Source organism: Triticum dicoccoides, chromosome 1A (assembly GCF_002162155.2).
Source record: "Triticum dicoccoides isolate Atlit2015 ecotype Zavitan chromosome 1A, WEW_v2.0, whole genome shotgun sequence".
NCBI lineage: Eukaryota > Viridiplantae > Streptophyta > Magnoliopsida > Poales > Poaceae > Triticum > Triticum dicoccoides.
This window is the reverse complement of record NC_041380.1, coordinates 268,897,403-268,906,571: the sequence shown is the minus strand read 5'-3', so window position 1 is coordinate 268,906,571 and position 9,169 is coordinate 268,897,403. Positions and strand designations below refer to the sequence as shown.

The 9,169-nt window shown below is 39.2% G+C and overlaps 1 long non-coding RNA gene across 1 annotated transcript; it reads left to right on the top strand.

Annotated features, from left to right (window-relative positions):
• The first annotated feature begins 1,637 nt into the window (after nucleotides 1-1,637).
• LOC119268384 lies at nucleotides 1,638-5,013 on the top strand. The gene is made up of 2 exons (XR_005133158.1): nucleotides 1,638-3,675; nucleotides 4,196-5,013. It is a non-coding gene; the product is annotated as an uncharacterized LOC119268384 (long non-coding RNA).
• Nucleotides 5,014-9,169: the final 4,156 nt, after the last annotated feature.

Sequence of the window (9,169 nt, the reverse complement as noted above, 5' to 3'; positions counted from 1 at the left end):
CAAGATGAAAATTTTTGTGCCTGAGGTTGAGGAATCAATTAAGGCTCTTTATGTTTCTATGGATGAAAGTAAGAAAAGAACCTCTATGCTTGGATCTAAAAGATAATTTTTAGAAAAAGCATTTTCTAGTGATTGCTTTCATAAAAGTGATGAAGATCTTAAAATGATTGGTGTTTCTTCTATTGATTCTTTGTTTAGTAAAATTAAGATTGATAATAAAGGGATTGAAGAAGAGTCAACTTTAGCTAGAAGGCATCCCAATAATTCGGAGGGTGAAAATCTTGTTGAGAAAATTGATAAATGTGGGTTTGAAGAGGTCAAAAATTTAACTAGTGATGTGCCCACTCTTTTGGATTACAAAGACTTTAATTATAATAGTTGCTCTTTGATTGATTGTATTTCTTTGTTGCAATCCATGATAAATTCACCCCATGTTTATGAACAAAATAAATCTTTTATAAAACATAATATTGATGCTATGATAAAAGCTTTGAAAGAAAAGTTGGAATTAGAGATTTCAATTCCTAGAAAATTGCATGATGAATGGGAACCTACTATCAAAGTCAAGATTAAAAATTATGAGTGTTTTGCTTTATCTGACTTGGGTGCTAGTGTTTCTACAATTCCGAAATCTTTATGTGATGTGCTTGGTCTTACCGATATTGAAGAATGTTCTTTAAATTTTCACTTAGCGGATTCCACTATTAAAAATCCCATGGGAAGAATTAATGATGTTCTTATTTTTGCAAATAGGAATTATGTGCCCATATATTTTATTGTTCTTGAAATCGATTGCAATCTGTCTTGTCCAATTATTCTTGGTTGACCGTTTTTATGTACTATTGTTACCGTGATTGATACTAAAGAAGGCAATATTAAATTTCAATTTCCACTAAGGAAGGGTATGGAACATTTTCCTAGAAATAGAATTAATCCACCTTATGAATCAATCATGAGGGCATCATATGGATCTAGAAACAAAGATGACAATACTTAGATCCTTGCATTATGCCTAGCTAGGGGCATAAAACGATAACTCTTGTTGGGAGGCAACCCAATGAATAAAATTTATTTTTGCCGTTTCCTTTTGTTCTTGAGTGTTTTCACAATTATGCTACTGTTATGATTGTGTTTTTTGTGTTTTAATTAGTGTTCGGGCCAAGTAAAGCCTTTGGGATCATGCAGGGTGGTAGTTGATTTGATCTTGCTGAAAAACAGAAACTTTTACGCTCACGAAAACAATTTTCGTCTTTAACAGAAACATGATAAAAATACTGATTGTTTTTGCATAAGATTAATATAACAATATCTCACGTTGTCCTAATTTTTCATAATTTTTAAAGTTACAGAAGTATTCAAAATCTCCAGATTGCTACAAACTATTCTGTTTTTGACAGATTCTGTTTTCTTTATGTTGTGTGTTTGTTTTGATGATTTTATGGTTTTCTTTGAAGAGTTTTTGCCATATAAAAGTTGGAATCTAACTAGTTACTAAGCTCCCAGGAAATGCACGCTCCTGGTAAATCGCGGCTGGTGAGGATCGATCAGCAGGAGATTTTACTGTTGTCCCGTGGCCCCTGGTTGTCAGGTATAGTCGGTTTGCTTCTTGCCCTCGCTGCCCCGCACATGCCCGACCCTCTCTTCTTCCTTTATTTTCTTCCTGCTCGAGTCTTCGCCCGCTGCTCTCCTGGACGCCACCGGCCATGTCCTCCACCGTCGCACGCCCGCACCACCTTGCAGCCGTCCCCATCTAGATTCCGATTCCAGCAAACCTTCGGGTATACCTCTTCCCAATGAACCAATCTAGTTGAGGCCCTGGCAAACCCTAGGATTGAACGCCGGCGCTGTCTCCGGTTCTCCCAATCGATGCTCCGGCCACCACTAGCTCCATTTGGCATTCTCCTCGCCCCGCATTCTTCGCAGCCTGCGTTTCCCTTGCGCCACCCTCTGTGACTCTGATAAAAATAATTATTTGGGAGGGCGAGAGGTGGTCAGCGGCTCAGATTTCTGTGGGGTAGTGCGCACGGCTTCGTTTTCCTGCTGCGGGTGGAGGGCGTTGCCGTGGTTGTTGTATGGGTCGTCCGTCTCGGTCTTCTTCCTGTTTCGGCTACTAGGGCGCTCTCCATTCAGATTATTGTGTTCCTTTTCCTTTGTCATTGGCTCTAATTTCTCTGTTTGTTTGGGATGGTGATGCACTGCTATTGGGGTCGTGCTTGCAAGCCGGCATCATTCGATTGGGCGTTGTGATTTTTGGGTTGTGGCCATTATGGTGGAATCTTCATGTAGGGCATGGGATTCCTGATGTTGGTGCGGTCGATTGGGTTCTGGATTGCGCCAAGCGCATTCATTGTGTCGCATCTTCTGGTGAGGTTTTGGTGTTTACCTTGCTATGGTGGTGGGTTGTGGGTTTCCTTTGTTGGTCGGGCTCCGCTGTGGCGACAGCAGGTGGATTTGGCTGGTGGCCTGGTGTGTGTCAGGCCATTTTCCTTCTAATTTTTATTCTATCATGTCCATGGCTGAGTGGTTGTATGTGGCAGGGTTTACTTTTTGTTGTGCAGTAGAGTTTTTGGTGCATTAAGCCAGCTGCATGGAGTACTTGAGTTTACAAGTTTTACACATTGTTCTGATGCTGGATTTCAAAGGTACTCTCTATTGATAATGGCTCAGAATAAAGAAAACATGCAGATGAAAATTTCCTACAATTGAAACTGCTCTAACTTTTATCCCTGAATAGCTAGCAGCTGAAGGCTTCCTTTTTTTCTTTACTGCCGAGGGATAATCTCATATCCCCATATATGAAATCTTTTCAATTTTTCAATGTGGTTGACTTTTCCAGTTTTCTCTTTCCTTATGTTCCATGTCTGACATATATAGGATGCTGATATTTAGCCTGCACCAAAAGTTTAAATTCGGTCAGTACCTCTTGATATGTTAGGAAACAGGCATGTTGTTCCAAGCAATACTAGAAAATAATGTGAAGTATAATAGCATGAACCATAGTGATGTACCATTAGTGTTTTCGTATACGACTATTTGTAGTTTTGTCACTGCCCAACATACAAAGGTAGAGATACAAAAGGTAGAGATAAAATAATGTGAAGTATAATAGCATGAACCATAGCGATGTACCATTAGTGTTTTCGTATACGACTATTTGTAGTTTTGTCACTGCCCAACATACAAAGGTAGAGATACACAAGCAGAGTTGTCATCATGCAGTAGTATTACTATAGAAGCAATAGAAATATAGAAATAACATCAACAGAGATAGTATCTTTTATGTAATCTGTACCCTTCAGTTCAAACACAAAATGTTATCACTATCAAATCGGACCATTCAGTAGCAATACCATGAAATTATGAAACCAATGTGCAAATCTTACACCAACATGTCTGCAATGATGCAGTTGACTAACCAGGATAGGGCTTCCTGGTTGTTGAGAATTAAGGGAGAGCTCATAGTAAAATCTTTGTTAATACTTTACACACTCATAGTGTGATTGGTTGGGTGTATAAGCTTAATTAGGTTATGCTGAGTTTGTGCAGAATTCTTTTTTTTCCGTCACACTGAAATCCTTGTTCCTTTTGAACCATTGGTACATTATAGATGATTAAATTGTATGCCCATTGATATGTGCAAAGCTTTCAGAGGAGCTGCGACGCGCAAGAAGCAACGTGAGTGTCTTTCCTTATGCAAATTTTTCATGCATCTCCCTGCGTTCCATGTCGCGGTGGCAGTGGCGGCTGGGCCAGCTCTTCCTGCATGATGTGTGTGTGTTGTGTGTGTGCAATGCCTGGTGCTTGTGGATGTGCTGGATCGTGTGTGTGAGATGGATGGTGCTCCACTTGCTATTAATTGCTTTAAATGGGAAACCAAATATTGTGTAGTTGCTCATTGATTGAATTATATTTTCATAGGTTGAATTATTGTGCTACTATATTTTTGGTCTTCGCTTTGCAATACCTATAGATTAGTGTTTTTGTGAATTGTGACAGGTTAGATCCTATCTGCAAATTTTACCAGCCTATTTTATTTGATAAATATCATTGTTAACACATGATCCCACTGTTGTTTAGATGATAAATTATTTGTATGTGATAGATGTAGAGCAGACATAAATCACAATTTCTCAGTTTCTTACAGTTATTTGACATGAAAATGGCTCTCACCATTGTTGGTTTCACTGGTATATAGATCAAAAGATTAAGGTGACAATGACAATCCAGGAGGAGGGAGCTACAGAGGTTGACAGTGATGACACGGGCGGCATCAGTGCAGTTGACTACCCAAGTGGTGGATTGATTGTCCTTTCTATTTGTTTAGGAAAGTGTGGTTTATTTAATTCAGTATGTTCGCGGCAATCAGTTAGTAAACTTAGTACCGTTGTGTTTATATCAGGCAACAAACTATTTTCTATGTACTGGGGCATGATGTGTTTATATCAGTCAGTTTAGCTTCCGTTGTACAACAGTACAACTCGTCTACGAGCATGAGTCACTGGTGTGGACTGAGAGCCACGAGGTGGGCGAGGGTTTTTGCTGTGTGCGCAACCTCAACTTTGAAGCCCTCGACAACGAGATCATGCTCTGAAATGGTTCCGGGGTGACATACCAGTGCTAGAATATCCTTCCCTGCTGTGAGTAATATGATCCAACTTGATGGACTATCTTCCACTGTTTGCATTTGTGTTATTAGGTGTTGCTTCTTGCGGCTGCAGAGATGTGACTCGAAGGCCCGGAAGCCAGCATCGCCATCGCCATTAGTTAATATGGCCCCCTACGGTTGCGTGCTCATATACTGCAAGCTAATAATGTTGCTATCGAAATATAACTGCGTATGGTACATGGCAATGGTGCCTGATGTGTGTGTATGCATTGTGAGCTGGCTTGGAAGATAGTGGAGTGAGTAGGATGGTTTTTGAATTCTGATATAACTCATCTGTGTATCTCAAACAGGGGTTTGTACTACTTTGTGACCTGCATTGTTTTCTTAAGTTTCTTCAGTCTAATCAATGAGCTCACCTATCGTGCACCTTCTTGTCTATTCTGTTCTTCCTCTACTGTTGCTATGACCAGTTTATCAGATAAAATTGGCTGGATTTGGACTGGGCTGGTCATTCTAATCTTGCATTGCTTTGTTCCATCCTAAGTGAACTAAATGCTTCAAAATTAATCATTTTTACAACGATAAGACAGAAATGTGGCGCGGCAAGGCGCGCATGAGCTTCTAGTAGTAGATATAATGAAAGAATAAAATATGAATGGGTTTGCAATAGTATTTATAGTAGTGATTTGCTTTCTTATACCAACGGATCTCATGAAGGTTTTGTTGAGTTTTGTGTGATTGAAGTTTTCAAGTGTTGGATGACTTTACGATGGATGAAGGAATACAGATTAGCAAAAGGCTAAGCTTAGGGATGCCCGAGGCACCCCAACATAGTATTCAAGAAATGTCAAGCAACTAAGCTTGGGGATGCCCCCGAGTGGCATCCCCTCTTTCTTCTAACAACCATCGGTATTTTACTTGAAACTATATTTTTATTCATCACATATTATGAGTTTTGCTTGGAGCGTCTTGTATGATGAGTCTTTGCTTATTTTGCTTTGTGTTTTTAGTCATGGATCCTTGCTGGACACACCTATTTGAGAGAGCCAAAATTATGCCATGACTTGTTAGAATTGCTGTATATGCTTCACTTAAATCTTTATGAGCTTTGCTACCTCTTGAGTATGCGTTGGTTTTCCCTTGAAGAGGAAAGGGTGATGCAACAAAGTAGCGTAAGTATTTCCCTCAGTTTTTGAGAACCAAGGTATCAATCCAGTAGGAGACTACATGCAAGTCACCTAGTACCTGCACAAACAAACAAGAACCTTGCAACCGACACGATAAAGAGGTTGTCAATCCCTTCACGGTCACTTACGGAAGTGAGAACTGATAAAGATAATAAGATAAATATTTTTTGGTATTTTTGTTGTATAGATTGAAAAGTAAAGATTGCAAAATAAAATAAATAGTAAACTAGAATTTTTGATCGGAAACTTATATGATGTAAAGTAGACCCGGGGGCCATAGGTTTCACTAGTGGCTTCTCTCAAGATAGCATATATTACGGTGGGTGAACAAATTACTGCCGAGAAATTGATAGAAAATCACATAGCTATGAGAATATCTAGGCATGATCATAAACATACGCATCACGTCCGTATCAAGTAGACCAAAACGATTCTGCATCTACTACAATTACTCCACACATCAACCGCTATCCAGCATGCATCTAGAGTATTAAGTTCATAAGAATAGAGTAACACATTAGGCAAGATGACATGATATAGAGGGATAAACTCAAGCAATATGATATAAACCCCATCTTCTTATCCTCGATGGCAACAATACAATACTTGTCGGTTCCCTTTCTGTCACTGGGATCAAGCACCGCAAGATTGAACCCAAAGCTAAGCACTTCTCCCATTGCAAGAAAGATCAATCTAGTAGGCCAAACTAAACCGAAAATTCGAAGAGACTTGCAAAGATATCAAATCATGCATATAAGAATTCAGAGAAGAATCAAATATTTTTCATAGATAATCTGGATCATAAACCCACAATTCATTGGATCTCGGCAAACACCGCAAAAAGAATTACATCGAATAGATCTACAAGAACATCGAGGAGAACTTTGTATTGAGAACCGAAGAGAGAGAAGAAGCCATCTAGCTAATAACTATGGACCCAAAGGTCTGTGGTAAACTACTCACACATCATCAGAGAGGCTATGGTGTTGATGTAGAAGCCCTCCGTGATCGAATCCCCCTCTGGCAGATCGCCGGAAAAGGTCCCCAGATGGGATCTCACGGGTACAGAAGGTTGCGGCGGTGGAAAAGTGGTTTCGTGGCTCCCCTGGATATTTTCAGGGTATAAGAGTATATATAGGCGAAAGAAGTAGGTTGGTGGAGCTACGAGGGGCCCACGAGGGTGGCGGCGCGCCGCCCTCCCTCGTGGTCGCCTCGTTGCTTCCTTGACCTCCACTCCAAGTCTCCTAGATTGCGTTTGTTCCAGAAAAGATCCTCGCGAAGGTTTCGTTCCGTTTGGATTCCGTTTGATATTCCTTTTCCGCGAAACACTGAAATAGGCAAAAAACAACAATTTGTACTCGGCCTTCGATTAATAGGTTAGTCCCAAAAATAATATAAAAGTGCATATAAAGCCCATTAAACATCCAAAACAGATAATATAATAGCATGGAACAATCAAAAACTATAGATACGTTGGAAATGTATCAATCATCCCCAAGCTTAATTCCTACTCGTCCTCGAGTAGGTAAATGATAAAAACAGAAATTTTGATGTGGAATGCTACCTGAGATAATTTTCAATGTAATTTTCTTTATTGTGGCATGAATATTCAGATCCGAAAGATTCAAGACAAAAGTTTAATTTTGACATAAGAATAATAATACTTCAAGCATACTAATAAAGCAATCATGTCTTCTCAAAATAACATGGCCAAAGAAAGTTATCCCTACAAAATCATATATTCTTGCTATGCTCTATCTTCATCACACAAAATATTTAAATCATGCACAACCCCGATGACAAGCCAAGCAATTGTTTCATACTTTTGATGTTCTCAAACTTTTTCAATCTTCACGCAATACATGAGCGTGAGCCATGGACATAGCACTATAGGTGGAATAGAATGGTGGTTGTGGAGAAGACAAAAAGGAGAAGATATCACATCAACAAGGCGTATCAACGGGCTATGGAGATGCCCATCAATAGATATCAATGTGAGTGAGTAGGTATTTCCATGCAACAGATGCACTAGAGCTATAAGTGTATGAAAGCTCAACAAAAGAAACTAAGAGGGTGTGCATCCAACTCGCTTGCTCACGAAGACCTAGGGCATTTTGAGGAAGCCCATCATTGGAATATACAAGCCAAGTTCTATAACGAAAAATTCCCACTTGTATATGAAGGTGACAAAATAAGAGACTCTCTATCATGAAGATCATGGTGCTACTTTGAAGCACAAGTGTGGAAAAAGGATAGTGGCATTGCCCCTTCTCTCTTTTTCTCTCATATTTTTGGGCCTTTTTATGGCCTCTTTTTTTCGTCTGGAATCTCATCCCGACTTGTGGGGGAATCATAGTCTCCATCATCCTTTCCTCGCATGGGACAATGCTGTAATAATGAACATCATCACACTTTTATTTACTTACAACTCAAGAATTACAACTCGATACTTAGAACAAAATATGACTCTATGTGAATGCCTCCAGCGGTGTACCGGGATGTGCAATGAATCAAGAGTGACATGTATATAGAATTATGAAGGTGGCTTTGCCAGAAATACGATGTCAACTACATGATCATGCAAAGCAATATGACAATGATGAAGTGTCTCATAATAAACGGAACGGTGAAAAGTTGCATGGCAATATATCTTGGAATGGCTATGGTAATGCCATAATAGGTAGGTATGGTGACTGTTTTAAGGAATCTATATGGTGGGTGTATGGTACCGGCGAAAGTTGCGCGGTACTAGAGAGGCTAGCAATGGTGGAAGGGTGAGAGTGCGTATAATCCATGGACTAAACATTAAAGAACTCATATACTTATTGCAAAAATCTATTAGTTATCAACACAAAGTATTACCGCATGCTCCTAGGGGGATAGATTGGTATGAAAAGACCATCGCTCGTCCCCGACCGCCACTCATAAGGAAGACAATCAAAAAATAAATCATGCTCCGACTTCTTTACATAACGGTTCACCATACGTGCATGCTACGGAATCACAAACTTTAACACAAGTATCTCTTAAATTCACAACTACTGAACTAGCATGACTCTAATATCACCATCTTCATATCTCAAAACAATCACCAAGTATCAAACTTCTCATAGTATTCAATGCACTTTATATGATTTTTCTATTATACCCATCTTGGATGTCTATCATATTAGGACTAATTTCATAATCAAAGCAAATTACCATGATGTTCTAAAAGACTCTCAAAATAATATAATTAAAGCATGAGAGATCAATAATTTCTATAAAATAAAACCACCACCGTGCTCTAAAAAGATATAAGTGAAGCACTAGAGCAAAATTATCTAGCTCAAAAGATATAAGTGAAGCACATAGAGTATTCTAATAAATTCCGATT